Here is an 18,380-nt window from a genome sequence, read left to right as displayed (position 1 = left end):
AACATAGGTGACCGCATCTATAAAGGGTATCCTACTATACCCCACTTGTAATTTACAAGATATAGACGTCATTAAAAGCAATAGCTTAACCTTTTTGAACGTCGTAGGTTGCACTTATTGCATCATAGGAATAAGATGGAGTTAAAACTCCTAAGTGCTCCATTCATTTAAGTTACACAGAACTGGTTGTCCTATTGAACTTGGTCCGTGGGATCTCCAGTCGCCAAGTTAGGTTTCCGTATAAGGTAACTTAGTTATTTAGGCTTTAAACTTATTCCCCTCGACGCACATTTAACTCTCTCGCTAGATAAATCTTATTAAATGGATCCGCTCGGTTATCTATGGATTTCACAAAAATCAACTATTTCATTCGAGAGTAAGTGTCTCACATTATAAGTTTACGACAAATATGTCGAGACTTATTAAAGTATAAGAGCAATTATTAATTGATTATATTCAATTATATTGCCTCACCATATCCCTCAATGGATATACAAACATATGTAACTTGTAGTCAAATACCCCCATATTTTGAGATATATATAGTTCAATTATATATATTTCCATAACTCATAAGGAATGTTCATCTTGTGTGAAACTCTATTTAATATGTCATTAGATACACAAGGAGTTTCCCCCACAAGTTGTTCGGTAAACTCAAGTTTAATCGTGTCTTTATATCATGATTTTCCTTTTGACTACCCCATTTGATGTGAATAGGGTGCAATGCAAATAAATTACTCATATTATCCGCTCTATCGGATTTAAGAAGTTATCTTCTTATTTTGTATTTCACAAATACGCATTTGCTACCTTTTTATCAAACTCAAAATTTTAAGAATTTTAATTTTATTGAGAAAATACTCACAATATGATTTGACAGAATCATATTGCACCGTTTAAATCAATAACTAACTTATAAAAGTTTTGAAAACAAAGAAATCAAGCACCACTCATGAGTGCTTATTTGAAGTATAAATAAATATTGATTATGCCCAAATTCAACCAAGTCATTGGATTGAAAACAATATTGTTTCAAAAGAAAGAATAAAATATTTATATGATTTTTTGTAAAACATAGGGCAATTTTTAAAAAAAATATACTAGTCAAAAACTTGTATAATAAAACCTTGTTTTACACACGACATTTTCCAACGCAATAAGTTCTTACAACTCTTATCACAAAATGCAAATAAACCATATAAACTAAAAATTACTAATATAAATGTAGTAGCTTAGTTCTTGCCGATAACGGCTACGTTCGCCTTAAAGAGACCGTCACATAGGTACCCTTTTCCGACGTAGAACCCTCCTTTGGTTAGCACAAATTTTTCCGACTCAAAAGCCAACTTGAAACCTTTCTTGGTTAGGATAGAACCACTGATTAAGTTCTTCCTAATATCCGGAACGTGTAGCACATCGTTCAAGGTAACTTCCTTTCCGGAAGTGAATTTTAGGATCACTTGTCCTTGTCCTTCAACCACCGAATAAGCATCATTTCCCATGAAGAGCTTTTGTTCTTGTTCCAACTTTTTATAGGAGGAGAACATGCTCTTGTCATAACAAATGTGACGAGTTGCCCCGGTGTCTACCCACCATCCTCGAGTATCGCTCAATAGGTAGGCCTCTGTTACGACTGCCGAAAGGTGCATATTGTCGTCCACGGTGACATTTGCTTCATTTTTATTGTTTTCTTTGCGGTGGCGGCAATCCTTCGCAAGGTGTCCATTCTTTCCACAAACAAAGCACGCTCCCGTGAACCTCTTCTTCTTGTTATTTGGTCCTTTATTAAATGTAAGACCCTTTCGCTTGTTGCTCTGCTTCGAGCTCTCCACCACATGTGCCTTACCCACGAATTGACCACCCTTGTCGGTAATTTACTATCCTCCTCGGTCTTGAGCCTTGCTATGAGTTCCTCCATCGTCCATTTGGCAACCGATTTCTTGTGCCTTAGGTAGTGTTTGAACTCCGTCCAACTCGGTGGAAGCTTTCCAATTATGGAAGCCACTTGATAGGATTCACTCACCTCATGACCCTCGGCGTCGATCATGAGTTGGAGTTCATTCACTTGCTCACTCACAGTTTTGCTATCGACCATTCGATAAAATTGGAATTTGTCTACTATGAATTTCCTATAACCCGCATCTTCAGACTTGTATTTCTTGGATAAACTATCCCACAAAAGTTTAGCAGTCTTTATAGGACTATAAACTTTGTACAATGGTTCGTCCAAGCAATTCAAGATGTAGTTACGGCATAGGAAATCAGAGTGACTCCACGCATCAATGGCTAGGAAGACTTCCTTGTTATTTTCGGGAGTTTCTCCTTCCTTCACCTTAGGTGCCTCCTCGTTGAGAAATTTCGCCAAATTCATGGTAGTAAAGTAGAAGAACATTTTGTTATTCCAAGTAGCAAAGTCCGTGCCCGTGAACTTATTTGGTTTTTCGGCCGCGCCGACAACCTTAGAAGCGGCATCATTAATTGAAGCCATCTACACAATTGTCAGATTTATATAAAAAAAAAAATTAAACTTTCAAACCAAAATAATTTGTCACATAATATTGAAGACATTATTCAGAAAAATTGATGTGAACAGTAACATTACACATGTTTCCAAACAAAACATTTATTTAATGATTTTTGTTTTTCATGCAGAAGATCTGATGGAAATATGTAAGCATCAATATTCTAACGCAATTTTTTTTTTTTTAATTGCATATAATATATAAAACCATTAAACTAACTTCAATAGAAATTATGATTTCAAGTTATTACAGCTGCGTATTGCAACACAGAAACCCAAACTCTTCATGGCATAACCAAATAATTTTTCTACGCAGGTTATTAAAATAAATATAAATCTATTGTCTTAAGATTGTTAGTATATATATATATATAACAATCTGCGTAAACGAAAAATACTTACTTGTTTGTCGAAAAGAGGAATTGTGAAAACCACAAAGAACGATCGAGGCTTGCCAAAGCAATTCCCTCAAGACAATATTTCTGGGCTGTCAACGGTGCACAGTCTCTTCCCGGTAGTCTCCCAAGGTACAACGATCGGTTGTCGAATATTTGCACGAATATTCGACCCACGGCGAACTTGAACAACGAACGGAACTTTGACGAAGAAAAAGAAAAATATGAAGAACTATCTCTCAAATGCCGATTAAATTCCGTACAGAATTGGCCAGATTCTGCCTTTATTTATAGGTTGTAGAGATCCATTCACAGAGGAATGCAATGGTTGGAGAAGAAGCAGAGAGATGTGTCTGTTCTTTTTACCGAGTTCAAAAAACGTAGGAAAATTAATTGGTCATGGGCCAATTATTAAATATTTGGTTTGGGCCAAATATTTTATTATTTAAATTTTGGGTCAACTAATTTAACTAATTACTAAATGTCCCCAAAAGTAATATTTGTGGACACTTAAGCCCAAACTAGTCCTATCACTCGATCACATCGAGCACACATTTTTTGAACTTTAACCATTTAATCAAGACAATTTTCATTCACTTTACTTCATGATTATGATCAAGTAAATAAATGAAATTAATCTTTTCATAATTTAATTAATATTACTCAATATTAATTATTGGAAATCATGAAAATTCCAACAATCCCCCACATGAATAAAATTGTTCTTCCAATCTTATCGCATAAGATCTATTTGTCAAAATTCCTTAGTGAATAGTACAGCATCGGGATAGGTGAAATATTTCATCTTGAACCTTCCCTAGTTAAAGCTTATCGGATTTACTTAGCCAATCGGTGAATTATTTCATCTTGAACCGTCGGCTGTTTGTGTAAACCAAGACAATAAACTTAACACCATACTAAACGAACTTGTTCAAATTCTCGGTTGTGTTCGTTTTGGCCCCGAACATCCTCGGGTTCTGCGAGTGCTTTAGAGAATTCCAGCCTTTAAGAATTCTCAACGACCCGACCCAGCTCACACTAACATAGGTGACCGCATCTATAAAGGGTATCCTACTATACCCCACTTGTAATTTACAAGATATAGACGTCATTAAAAGCAATAGCTTAACCTTTTTGAACGTCGTAGGTTGCACTTATTGCATCATAGGAATAAGATGGAGTTAAAACTCCTAAGTGCTCCATTCATTTAAGTTACACAGAACTGGTTGTCCTATTGAACTTGGTCCGTGGGATCTCCAGTCGCCAAGTTAGGTTTCCGTATAAGGTAACTTAGTTATTTAGGCTTTAAACTTATTCCCCTCGACGCACATTTAACTCTCTCGCTAGATAAATCTTATTAAATGGATCCGCTCGGTTATCTATGGATTTCACAAAAATCAACTATTTCATTCGAGAGTAAGTGTCTCACATTATAAGTTTACGACAAATATGTCGAGACTTATTAAAGTATAAGAGCAATTATTAATTGATTATATTCAATTATATTGCCTCACCATATCCCTCAATGGATATACAAACATATGTAACTTGTAGTCAAATACCCCCATATTTTGAGATATATATAGTTCAATTATATATATTTCCATAACTCATAAGGAATGTTCATCTTGTGTGAAACTCTATTTAATATGTCATTAGATACACAAGGAGTTTCCCCCACAAGTTGTTCGGTAAACTCAAGTTTAATCGTGTCTTTATATCATGATTTTCCTTTTGACTACCCCATTTGATGTGAATAGGGTGCAATGCAAATAAATTACTCATATTATCCGCTCTATCGGATTTAAGAAGTTATCTTCTTATTTTGTATTTCACAAATACGCATTTGCTACCTTTTTATCAAACTCAAAATTTTAAGAATTTTAATTTTATTGAGAAAATACTCACAATATGATTTGACAGAATCATATTGCACCGTTTAAATCAATAACTAACTTATAAAAGTTTTGAAAACAAAGAAATCAAGCACCACTCATGAGTGCTTATTTGAAGTATAAATAAATATTGATTATGCCCAAATTCAACCAAGTCATTGGATTGAAAACAATATTGTTTCAAAAGAAAGAATAAAATATTTATATGATTTTTTGTAAAACATAGGGCAATTTTTAAAAAAAATATACTAGTCAAAAACTTGTATAATAAAACCTTGTTTTACACACGACATTTTCCAACGCAATAAGTTCTTACAACTCTTATCACAAAATGCAAATAAACCATATAAACTAAAAATTACTAATATAAATGTAGTAGCTTAGTTCTTGCCGATAACGGCTACGTTCGCCTTAAAGAGACCGTCACATAGGTACCCTTTTCCGACGTAGAACCCTCCTTTGGTTAGCACAAATTTTTCCGACTCAAAAGCCAACTTGAAACCTTTCTTGGTTAGGATAGAACCACTGATTAAGTTCTTCCTAATATCCGGAACGTGTAGCACATCGTTCAAGGTAACTTCCTTTCCGGAAGTGAATTTTAGGATCACTTGTCCTTGTCCTTCAACCACCGAATAAGCATCATTTCCCATGAAGAGCTTTTGTTCTTGTTCCAACTTTTTATAGGAGGAGAACATGCTCTTGTCATAACAAATGTGACGAGTTGCCCCGGTGTCTACCCACCATCCTCGAGTATCGCTCAATAGGTAGGCCTCTGTTACGACTGCCGAAAGGTGCATATTGTCGTCCACGGTGACATTTGCTTCATTTTTATTGTTTTCTTTGCGGTGGCGGCAATCCTTCGCAAGGTGTCCATTCTTTCCACAAACAAAGCACGCTCCCGTGAACCTCTTCTTCTTGTTATTTGGTCCTTTATTAAATGTAAGACCCTTTCGCTTGTTGCTCTGCTTCGAGCTCTCCACCACATGTGCCTTACCCACGAATTGACCACCCTTGTCGGTAATTTACTATCCTCCTCGGTCTTGAGCCTTGCTATGAGTTCCTCCATCGTCCATTTGGCAACCGATTTCTTGTGCCTTAGGTAGTGTTTGAACTCCGTCCAACTCGGTGGAAGCTTTCCAATTATGGAAGCCACTTGATAGGATTCACTCACCTCATGACCCTCGGCGTCGATCATGAGTTGGAGTTCATTCACTTGCTCACTCACAGTTTTGCTATCGACCATTCGATAAAATTGGAATTTGTCTACTATGAATTTCCTATAACCCGCATCTTCAGACTTGTATTTCTTGGATAAACTATCCCACAAAAGTTTAGCAGTCTTTATAGGACTATAAACTTTGTACAATGGTTCGTCCAAGCAATTCAAGATGTAGTTACGGCATAGGAAATCAGAGTGACTCCACGCATCAATGGCTAGGAAGACTTCCTTGTTATTTTCGGGAGTTTCTCCTTCCTTCACCTTAGGTGCCTCCTCGTTGAGAAATTTCGCCAAATTCATGGTAGTAAAGTAGAAGAACATTTTGTTATTCCAAGTAGCAAAGTCCGTGCCCGTGAACTTATTTGGTTTTTCGGCCGCGCCGACAACCTTAGAAGCGGCATCATTAATTGAAGCCATCTACACAATTGTCAGATTTATATAAAAAAAAAAATTAAACTTTCAAACCAAAATAATTTGTCACATAATATTGAAGACATTATTCAGAAAAATTGATGTGAACAGTAACATTACACATGTTTCCAAACAAAACATTTATTTAATGATTTTTGTTTTTCATGCAGAAGATCTGATGGAAATATGTAAGCATCAATATTCTAACGCAATTTTTTTTTTTTTAATTGCATATAATATATAAAACCATTAAACTAACTTCAATAGAAATTATGATTTCAAGTTATTACAGCTGCGTATTGCAACACAGAAACCCAAACTCTTCATGGCATAACCAAATAATTTTTCTACGCAGGTTATTAAAATAAATATAAATCTATTGTCTTAAGATTGTTAGTATATATATATATAACAATCTGCGTAAACGAAAAATACTTACTTGTTTGTCGAAAAGAGGAATTGTGAAAACCACAAAGAACGATCGAGGCTTGCCAAAGCAATTCCCTCAAGACAATATTTCTGGGCTGTCAACGGTGCACAGTCTCTTCCCGGTAGTCTCCCAAGGTACAACGATCGGTTGTCGAATATTTGCACGAATATTCGACCCACGGCGAACTTGAACAACGAACGGAACTTTGACGAAGAAAAAGAAAAATATGAAGAACTATCTCTCAAATGCCGATTAAATTCCGTACAGAATTGGCCAGATTCTGCCTTTATTTATAGGTTGTAGAGATCCATTCACAGAGGAATGCAATGGTTGGAGAAGAAGCAGAGAGATGTGTCTGTTCTTTTTACCGAGTTCAAAAAACGTAGGAAAATTAATTGGTCATGGGCCAATTATTAAATATTTGGTTTGGGCCAAATATTTTATTATTTAAATTTTGGGTCAACTAATTTAACTAATTACTAAATGTCCCCAAAAGTAATATTTGTGGACACTTAAGCCCAAACTAGTCCTATCACTCGATCACATCGAGCACACATTTTTTGAACTTTAACCATTTAATCAAGACAATTTTCATTCACTTTACTTCATGATTATGATCAAGTAAATAAATGAAATTAATCTTTTCATAATTTAATTAATATTACTCAATATTAATTATTGGAAATCATGAAAATTCCAACAGTTACTCCTTCACTTACTAGAAATAGAGATGTGCTTAGCACACTTGTATAATTAATTTTTTTGTTTAGAGTTATTTTTTAATTAGAAGTGATGAATTAAATATTGAACGAAGTATTGTACTCATTTTTGTGAGTGAATCAGAGGGGAGATCCGAAATGGAAACGGCAATCGATTTCTCCGACCGGAATCTGGAAGATGGAGTTGATTTATCGATAATGCGGTCCATGGAGTTCCAATTAATACGGGGAACTTGTTGGTGGACTGGAGGCAGAGCAGCACCGCCGCGTCCCTGTCAGTGTTGAAGAAGGTAGATGAAGGCGGCGACAACGGCGATCATGAGGAGAATCATGAGGATCTTGTAGAGATTTTCCGAAGCCCACGCGGATAAATCGAGATTCGCGGAGTGGTGTTGTTGCCGACAGGAAGTGGGGAAAGTGGAGATGGTTTTCTCTATCTTTTTCAGTTATTTGCCCAAAATATGAAGAAAACGAAGGAAAATTAGGCCGCTTAAATGTTTTGAATTGAAAAGATGTACAATGTGCGTGCCTCAGATTTCGTCTAATTTAGATGAAAAATTAGTATGTATACCAGAAAAAAAATAAAAATAAAAATGAGTTCACAATGTGCAAAGGTTTTTTTTTTTTTTTTTTTTTAAGGTAGCAAAGTCTTAAAGAGGTCACAAGTTCAGGCAATGAAGTTCTATTTACCCAAGAGATTATAATGAATAGGGTTGAGACATTTCACCCCTGAACTTAAGCGTGTTTTGCACATTATTACCCAAACTAAAAAATGTTGCACATTTGCCCCGCAAACTCCATTATTTGGATCATCGATCATTAATTTTGTCGTTTTGGCAAACACTACTCGCATGTTATTTTGCAAATGTAAAAAAGACAAGTTCGTCAACTATTTTTTAGCAGCTAGTTTGTTTTAACCTTTTTTCCCGCCATTTTCCCGCCATCTTCCCATACTTGCTTCTTTAACTTCCTTATTTCTTTATATTCTCTCTCTAGTTTTCGACTTTCGTTGTGTCTTGGTCTCATATATCGCGTGGGACTATACCATTTTTATCAAAACTCATTGACGATTGATTCTTAGATAATTTTTACACCAAAAGCAAAGAGCAAAACTGTCTCTCACAAAAAAAACCAAAAGGGTAAATTACACCTACACCCCTAAGGTAAGCTAAATTAACTTTAAGGTCCCTGTGGTAATGGTAATTACAGCCACACCCCTGAAACAATTATGGGAGCCAAGATTTCATGTCAAGGGGACCGATATGAACTATATTTGTTTTCCGCGGGGCCGTTACTGCTACCATAGACGATAATTTATAAATAATATATAAAATAATAAGGATTTAAGAAATGTTGGGGAGCCATGTCACCCCCTAGCTCTATGTTGTCTCCACCACTTTCTGAAACAAACAGTCCGTTAGAACCCTAGGAGCAAGTCCAACGCAGGCACCAAATGAAGCATTAAATGGCATAACTGCCAATTTGATGCTTTGAGTATGAATTTATCTTCTCCAACGCAGTAATTATACCTAGACATTTTTTTGATTATTCAGGTGTTGGGGTGTAAAAATACACCCCCTCCACTTCAAATAACAAAATTTAAACACCACGCAACCACCACCAACGGTCATATTTTCAGAAGGAAAAAGAGGTCCAACGGTCATATTTTCAGGAAGAAAGAAAGAGGTAAAATCTATATAATCTGAACCTACCTTTGAATCATCTTCATCCCAACAAATCACTATTCTGCATTTCTTCTTTCCCCATTTTTGTTCTTCAAAATCAAGGTATTTGAAAAAAAAAAGTGTGGATATATTGAGAAAAAAAGAGAAATTGGAGGGGTAAAGAGGATAGTTTTGCCATGAGTGATATAAATTAGGTAGATTAGAGAGAGGGAGATGATTGAGAGAGACTGAATTCTTTTTTTTTTTTTTTTGCCTTCTTCTGGAACCAGAGAGAAGAAGTGAGAGGGGAGAGAGGCGTATGTTTTAGGGTTAAGAGGGGCATATTTGTTTATATAAATTGGGTTGGGTTGGGTTGGGAAGTGAGATTTTAATAATTAATTTGGGCTTTGGGTTGTTTAGTTAAAATAATTTGAGAATTAGGTTTGGGTAAGGGTTGGACTTGTAATTGCTTTGGTTTAATTGTATTTATTTATGTTTTATGATTTCTAACTTTTTTTTCTTGTTTTTTTTTTTTTTTTTTTGTTATTGCAGATGAACTCTGATTACTATGGGAATTTCACCAATCTCCTCAATGAAGACTCATCCTTGTACGGTGAAAGCTATGATGTGAATCCAACTACACAACATGAAAATATTGTTAGTGCTAGTGCTTCGAGTAGACAAAAAAGATCATCCAATTTTACTTGTGAGGAAGATATTTCTCTTGTGTCGGCATGGCTACATACAAGCAAATATGCCGTTCATGGAAACGAACAAACATCTACACAATATTGGAAGAGGATTTATGACGAATTCATAATCAATTGCGGTCAAGGAGAACGTAGTGAGCAAAGGATAAAAAATCGTTGGCGAGAAATTAACACCCATTGTGCAAAGTTCATTAGTTATGTTAATCAAATTAACAATAGGAATCCGTCTGGTCAAACAGATCATGGGAGGGTACATGTATTTCCTTCTCTTGTCATATATTTAATATATATCAATATTATTGTTAACATTTGAATATTTTGTGTCATAGGTGGAAGAAGCAAGAGCACTATATTTTGCCAACAATGATAAAAAGTCATTCAAATTTGAACATTGTTTTGATATTCTAAAGCACGAGAAGAAATGGCTTAATACTTCTAAAAAAAATTAGCAAAGAAATACTTCTTCTATCAACCTTGAAGGTACTAAAATATCATCAGAAGATAACAACAGTGAGCTTTCGGCCAATAAAGATCGGCCTTTGGGTAAGAAATTGTCCAAGGAATCACAACTCAAGAGAAAACAAGGCATAACGGAAGGTGGAAGCTCATCTAGAATGTTTACCGATGAGCGTTGGGAAGCAAAGATGGTAATAGAACACGAAAGATATGATTAACGCGAAAGGCTCATAACAATACAAGAAAATGCAATACGTGTCGACGTAGAGCGCAAACAAATAGATGAAGAGCGTAAACAAATTGACGAAGGGCGTAAACGTATAGAACAAGAGCGTGTAGAGATGGAAATTATGACGAAAGATACTAGTGGGATGGAAGAAATTCATGCAGCTTATTGGAACAAGAAAAAAATTGAAATATTGAGAAATAATGGTTTAATATAATTGTTTATTTATGTATTTTGCATTGTAGGTAGGAAAATTGGTTTTAAGTATTTTTCAATTGAGTAGGATAATTGATTTTAAGCATTTTCCATTGTAATTTAATTGGTATTGTATTTTTTTTTGTTTTATCTATAATAAAAAAAATTATTGTTGGGTGATTGAAAAATCTAATGACAAGTACAAATCAAATTTGAAGATATAAAATAAGTTACAATACAATACAACAAAAATACAGTACAGAAAACGAACATTATTTGCAATTGATAATTTAGACCAATCTTGACCGTGTAAATCCCATAAATGTTCAACAAGATCATGCTGAAGTTGGGAATGAGTAGTACGATCTCGAATTTGGTGATGAATTTGAATAAAGTCTCTAAACTCATTTGTTTGTTCGCGTGAAGGTATAACATTTGGAGTTGGAAAATCAAAATCAATGGAACCTGGCCCATGTTCATCCTTAATAACCATGTTATGCATTATAATGCATGCTTACATTATATTAGCTAGTGTCTCCTCATCCCAGAATCTTGCTAGTCCACGCACTATATTATAACGAGCTTGTAGTACCCCAAAGGCCCGTTCTACATCTTTTCTCGCGGCTTCTTGGGCTTGTGCAAAATGATTCGCCTTTAAACTTATTGGAGCTGATATTGTCTTAACAAAAGTAGCCCATGAAGGGTAAATGCCATCTGCTAGATAATAGCTCATATGATAATTATTTCCATTGACAATAAAATTGACCGGAGGTGCACGACCGTTGGTCAATGCTGAGAAGATATGAGATCTTTCTAAAACATTAATATCATTGAGCGAGCCTGTCATTCCAAAGAAGGCATGCCATATCCAAAGATCTTGTGAAGCAACCGCCTCCAATATAATGGTCGGTTTACGAAAATGACCAGAGTACATAGCTTGCCATGCGGATGGACAAATTTTCCATCCCTAGTGCATGCAATCGATACTTCCAAGCATTCCTGGAAATCCACGTTGCTCGTTGACTTGGAGCAATTGAGACAAATCATCTTCATTTGGTGCTCTTAAATATTTTTCAGCATAAATGGCAACAATTGCTTTCACAAAATGACGTAAGCTATCACTAGAAGTGCTTTTACCTATGCGTATGTGGTCATCTAGAAAATCAGCTGGAACTCCATAAGCAAGAATTCTGTATGCAGCAATTACCTTTTGAAGAGATGATAAACCGGGGATTCCTACTGCATCTTTTGTTTGGACAAAATTGGGATCGTATACTTCAACATCAGAAAGAATTCTACAAAATAGAGGTCTGTGCATACGAAAATCTTCTCCTAAAATAAACACCATGATTTACAGGATTATCATAAAAGTAATCACGATAAATTCTATTATGACCTTTACCTCTATCGCGATTAATGACGCATCTACCAAGAACTGAACCACGACGATGTGTGCGTTGTATTTCTCTCTCGGCTTCCTCCTCCTCAGTTGCTTCTACGAGCATCTCGAGATCATCAGAATCAGAGTCGGACAAGAAAGTTATTAAAACACCTTGATTACGATGCATATTGAAATAAAGATGAAGAAAATAGAAATTGTTGATACTAAATTCTGTGAACAAATGAGATATTTAAAAGGTTTGATATAGATAGGAAATCATATCGGATATCTTAACATCGAATAAACATCTAACACGTTGCAATAAAAAATCTTATCGGATATGGTAACATCGAATTATATAAAAAAAATTATCGAAAATCTTGACATCGAATTATAAGCTGACACGTGGCTATAAAATTTGGTTACCATTTTATTTTAAATAAATTTTTAATGTATATTAAATTAAATGTTTTAATATAATTTAAAAGTAGATATACATTAAATGGATGAATTTAAGATTATTTTTTAAATTTCATTATTCATTTGATGTTTGATGGTTGGAGTTGAATTTTTTTAATAAGGTATCAAAGTACTGTAGCAGGTACCAAATAGCCATTTGATGTTTCAATTTTGATTACTAGCCTTGGACTTGCTCTAACGGAATAACTTATGCAGTCCACTATTCCGTTAGGGATTCTAACAATGTTTTAGGGGGGTCATTGTAATTATCGATACCACAACGATCTTCAAATTATTTTGGCATACCTCAGGGGTGTAGGTGTAATTTACCCAAACAAAAACTAGAAAACAAACAACGGAAGAAGATGGAGATGGTGAAGACCTAACACCTCCAAAGCACACCACCGACTTCCGCTGCACCGACCGCCTTTGCTATATCGCTGCCGCCGTCTTCCTCAGCTCAGACTGGTAGCTTTCCTGTTAAAATTGTCAACTGGCAAGTCGCTTAAAGTCTTCTTGCATAGTACAATTAATAAGATATGACTATAGTTTAACAAATTATGAATATTTCTCGGGGTATTGAATTCAAGTATTCAACATACAGTTAAACACCTCTATAAGTTAATATAGTCAGGAACTAGCAAAATTCTATTAATTTAGTGAAATATTAAATTATCGAGTTAATAATTTAGTATAATATCTACCAACTCATGACCGGAAGAAATTATTATTTGAGCGAGGTTATTAATTTATCGAGGTTCTACTATTCCATGTTCACTTTATCTAAAAACTCTTCGATATTATGTTTATTAGCAAACAATTCCGATGATTCAATTTCTTTTATCATACTATACCCTCTTTCCTAAATACCACAACATTTACGCCTTTGCTAAAATACGCATCATTGAAGGAATTTTACTAATGCATTTTAGTATAGGGTTAATAGCATTTCGCCACCTGAACTTTGCCCGTTTTCGCACTTTACCACCTTAACTAAAAAAAGTTGCACGGGCACACCCAAACTCATTTTTTTGACGCACATAACCACCTAGGAGGAATATTCCGGCAAATCTTCTGATTTTCCAATGCACGTGCGATACACATGCTTAATGGAGGGGTTTTTTTTTGTTATTTCACCTTAAAAAATTTGTGGGCCCTCTTTTTGCTCTTTCTTCTCCTTCTCTTTCTTATTTTCTCTCTCTTTCACGCACACCCACACACATACAAACATGCCCCATCATCATCTTCTGCTTCTCTTCTTTCTTTGTGTTTTTGTCAAGAATCAATGCTGTGATGGGAACTGTGAAAGTATAAAATTATGTGGTTGATCCACATGTGGTAATTCAGATATATGCTTGTCTAATTTTTTTAAAATCATTGGCCAACGAAAAAATCCAGAAAAAAATTATATAAAATATAAATATATACATATATATACATACAAAAAAAATTGAAGTGAATTACCTATGAGCTCAGTTTATGGGTGGTGATATAACAGGATAGTCGGCAAGGCATTGGAATGCCGTTACGACGAACGAGACCAATTACAAGTAGTCTTCATTGCTCATATATACTTACACATATATATACACACAGAAAATCTGAATTGAAATCAAAAAAATTAAAATTAAATCAAAGGAATGGATTTCTGTAGAAGCAAACTCTTCACGCTGGGGTGCGTGTTTGTGTGTGCTGTTTGAAGAAGGCGAGATGAGTAGAGATCTGAGCTGTGGGGATAGAGAGGCGCTGATGAAGAAGCTAGGGTTTTTTTATTTAAAAAACAAATTCAAAATTAATTGAGTAGAGAAGGAATTCATAGAGAGATGCAGATTGATTCTTTTTTTTTTTTTTTGATTGTAGATGTAAATAGTATAAATAAAAAAAAAAATCGTAGACAATTACAACGGGCATACCCGAGGGAATTGAGTCACTAGTGAATAGCTACAAGCCATTGAAAGGCATAAAATAACATAAAAACTCAAATTCGTAAACGAAACAATTTCGGTTGAGGTTAAGCACCCCGGCCCTAGTTGGCGTCGATTTGGCCGATCATGAATCGGCCTCCACTGCTGGTCGTCAGTTTCGGGTACTGCATAAACATAGCTGAGTAAACGTGTGTTTGGATCCTCCGAGTAATAGCGGTTGCCGTCGTTTCCGTCATGTCGAACTTCTTCAATCTGTGTTTGATTGTGTGTGTGTGTGTGTTTTTATTGGACGGCGGCGCTGAGAGCTGATGATGGGTATGTCTGTATATGTGAGGGTGTCCGAGAAAGAAAGAGAGAGAGAAAGGGAGAGAGAGAGAGAAAGAGAGAAAGGGAGAGAGAGAAAAAACAGGCCCCACAAAAATTTTGAGGTGAAATGACCAAAAAACCCTTCCATTACGCATGTGCATCGCGCGTGCGCCGGAAAATGAGAAGATTCGCCGGAATATTCCACATAGGTGGTTATGTGCGTAAAAAAAGTGAGTTTGGGTGTGCCCTTGCAACTTTTTTTAGTTAAGGTGGTAAAGTGCAAAAACGGGCAAAGTCTAGGTGGCGAAATGCTATTAACCCTTTAGTATATAATACATGATTTTTTTAGCAATTCGAAATAATACGGTTTGTATTTTCCTAGTTCATTTAATGTAAAAACAGAAAAAAATTAGTTAATGGTTAGTCAGCTAGTTCCGACGACCTGGAGAAAAAACAAAGTTTGATGTCAAGTTTCATCCCTCAAGTTTGCACTGATTTCACATTTAGTCCCTCGTGTTTACAAAAATCACATTTGGTCCCTCCTTTTTCAAAAAAATCAACACTTTAGTCATTTCTATCAATTTTCTATTTGTACTAACGGAATCAAACGTGTGCCACTCATTGCCTTAACTGACGAACTAACAGTAAATTAACATAATTGACCAAAAATGTTAAATTATTGAAATATAATGGACCAAATGTGTTTTTTTTTTTGGTAGACATGGGGGACCAAATGTGAAATCAATACAAATTGAAGGGGTGAAAACTGTAACTTTCCTTTTTCAAATTCATCTAGACCAACCATAGTTATCAAATCAATTATTAAATAGAAGTTTAGTGGTTTTATTTGTAATTGCCACATGTGAACTTGTGATTGGAGCTGATGACGTTTTTTATAACTCAATTTCCAGCAAGTATATTTACATCTCAAGAGGTGAATTATCAAAATAGAACCTTCATTTGATAACTCCATTGCAGTTAAAAAATTCTAGCTTTAAATATATAAATAATGGTTATATGTTTGAATACCCGATTTGATAATCCCCTTCGACGAATTATCCACACCTTTTGGTGCTTGCGAATCTCTGTTGAAGGAGAGAGAAAGTGAGAAAGAAAAATACCAATAGCGATAAGTAAGACAACAAAATATCTATTTCTTGCTTCATTCAAGTTAAGAACATTAACAATATCAAACTTCAAGTTTAAAACATAATTTAAAACAGGAAAATTACAGTTTGCATCCCTCAAGTTTTGCACCGATTTCGAATTAGGCACCTCCAGTTTCAATAATTTAAAAGTTTTGGTCATTTTCGTCAATTTACCATTAGTCCGTCAATAAACAAGGTGATGGGTACAAACTTGATTCCGTTAGTTTTACGGAAATTTAACATAATTGACTAAAAATGTTGAAATTTTTAAACATGGAGGACCAAATATGTATTTTATGAACATAAGGGACCAAATGTGTAATCGGTGCAAACTTGAGGGATGAAAACTGTATTTTTTCCCAAAATTAAAACATACATAACAATAGGAAACACTATCTGAATCTTATGCAATTCATTATAAGAAATTTATTGCTCTTTAGCTAAATAAATATTTTCTGAATCTTGTGCAATTCACTGACAACATTTGTCATGGACATTAGCTCCGTCGGCATTTCCTTTGAACACGGCAACCCGATGCTCAGAATAGAACATATGCAATCCTCGAAGTTATTGTTATCGATTTGGTGAGGGCCTATACGAATGTGAGGATCCACAATTTCCATTACACGATCTGGCAATGCAGCTTCAACGAAATTGTGAAGATTGACATGATCCATAAATGATTCATCTGTTGGTCTTTTCTTCGTTAATATCTCCAAGACAAGTATACCGTAGCTATATACATCCCCTTTTGTCGAGACCGACTCACTCGTGCCATATTTTGTACATAGATTCGAGATATGTAATAATTATATGGAACTTGTGGAAATAATGTTTAGGACAAAATGCACTTCACCCCCTATAAATTTTCCATTTCCGCACTTTCCCCCATAATAATTAAAAATGGATATTTCAAAATGTTATTTTTGTTGAACTTTGCCCCAAAAGCCAATTTTTGCTGGGCATTGTGCAACAAAAATAATATTTTAACAAGGTACAGCAAAATTAACATTTAAAGGGGCAACGCGCAACAAAAATACTCAAATACAGGGAATAATCCATCGAAATTTTGCAATCGGCGGAATTTGAAACAAGAATAAAATTTTGAATGGATACATACATTCACATTTCCAAATTTGTAGGGGGTAAAATGCAGAAATTAGAAATTTGTAGGGGGTGACGTGCAATTTGCCCTAATGTTTATTGAAGATTAAAGATTATTAATGAAGTCATATTACCTGGTGGAACATAACCGAAGGTACCCTTGATCCCAATTGAGCTGCTGCTTTGATTTTGTGGAAGTATGGTTGAAACAATCTTGGCTAGACCGAAATCACCAACGCAAGCCGTCATATCCTCATCCAGAAGAATGTTACTCGGCTTCAAATCACCATGAACAATTGTTGAATCAGTACCACAATGGAGATATTCAAGCGCGTGAGCAACATCAATTGCAATGTTGAGCCTCTCGGTCGCGTCGAGATTTCTAAGTTGTGCATCGGATTCTTGTTCTTGTTCCCCATTCTAGTACAACCATTTATCTAAACTTCCATTTGCCTTAAACTCGTACACAAGCGCTTTGAAATCATTTCCTTAGAAGTCTATGCTTTCACAAACACTCAGCGCGATTTCTGTGTCGTACGCCTCTCAGCGCGTTGCATTCCGCCGTGAAGCTCTTAGAGGCCCCTTTTATGTCAAGATTGAGCATTTTCACAGCTACAACTATGAGGCCATCGTCAAGAATACCCTTGAAAACCGATCCGAATCTCCCATGACCTACCTGTTGGGGATCGTGCATGTATACGCAGCGGAATTTAAAAATTTTATATCGAACTAGTTTCGATTACATGCATAAACTAATCACATAGTCAACGTACCTTAACGCTTCCGCCATACATATGGTAATTATCGATTTAATTGAAAATACATAAAACCGAAAATTACGAAACATGCTTATTCATCATTTAATAAAATCTAAACACGTAATCATATATTACTCATGCTCGTAAATTAATAATCATACAAACATGTTCGAATCGAATTACGAAGGTTCCGATTTAATTACCTCTTGTAGCGTGCGATTTCGACGAATCGAAATCCTAGAACGAGTCACGTACAAGCTGCAAATTACCAATCCTCGGGGCTGCACCTCACGGCTGGACCAAGCTGATCCAGCAAGCGACGAACGGCGGTGAACGGCAGCAGCAGCGGCGGCGCGTGGCAGCGGCAGCGGCGGCGCGTGAGCGGCGTGTCGGCGCGTGCGGCGGTGAACGGATTCGTCGGGGCAGCAGCTCCTCTCCAATTAGGTTTCACCTCG

General features: G+C 35.7%; 1 long non-coding RNA gene, 1 other non-coding gene and 1 pseudogene across 2 annotated transcripts; all 3 read right to left on the bottom strand.

Moving 5' to 3' along the window:
* Positions 1-11,055: 11,055 nt before the first annotated feature.
* Positions 11,056-12,578, bottom strand: LOC105978139 (uncharacterized). Its single transcript, XR_016032211.1, has 2 exons — positions 12,247-12,578; positions 11,056-12,176 (listed from the first exon to the last, which is right to left on the bottom strand). It is a non-coding gene; the product is annotated as an uncharacterized LOC105978139 (long non-coding RNA).
* A 1,574-nt stretch (positions 12,579-14,152) lies between these two features.
* On the bottom strand, positions 14,153-14,250 carry LOC148769159 (small nucleolar RNA Z43). Its single transcript, XR_016032360.1, has one exon. It is a non-coding gene; the product is annotated as a small nucleolar RNA Z43 (small nucleolar RNA).
* Positions 14,251-17,120: 2,870 nt separating this feature from the next.
* Positions 17,121-17,918, bottom strand: LOC105950348 (putative LRR receptor-like serine/threonine-protein kinase At3g47570 pseudogene; annotated as a pseudogene).
* Positions 17,919-18,380: the final 462 nt, after the last annotated feature.

This window comes from Erythranthe guttata, chromosome 7 (genome assembly GCF_056151865.1).
Source record: "Erythranthe guttata isolate IM_541 chromosome 7, IM_541, whole genome shotgun sequence".
Classification (NCBI taxonomy): domain Eukaryota; kingdom Viridiplantae; phylum Streptophyta; class Magnoliopsida; order Lamiales; family Phrymaceae; genus Erythranthe; species Erythranthe guttata.
This window is presented reverse-complemented; position numbering and strand designations above follow the sequence as displayed.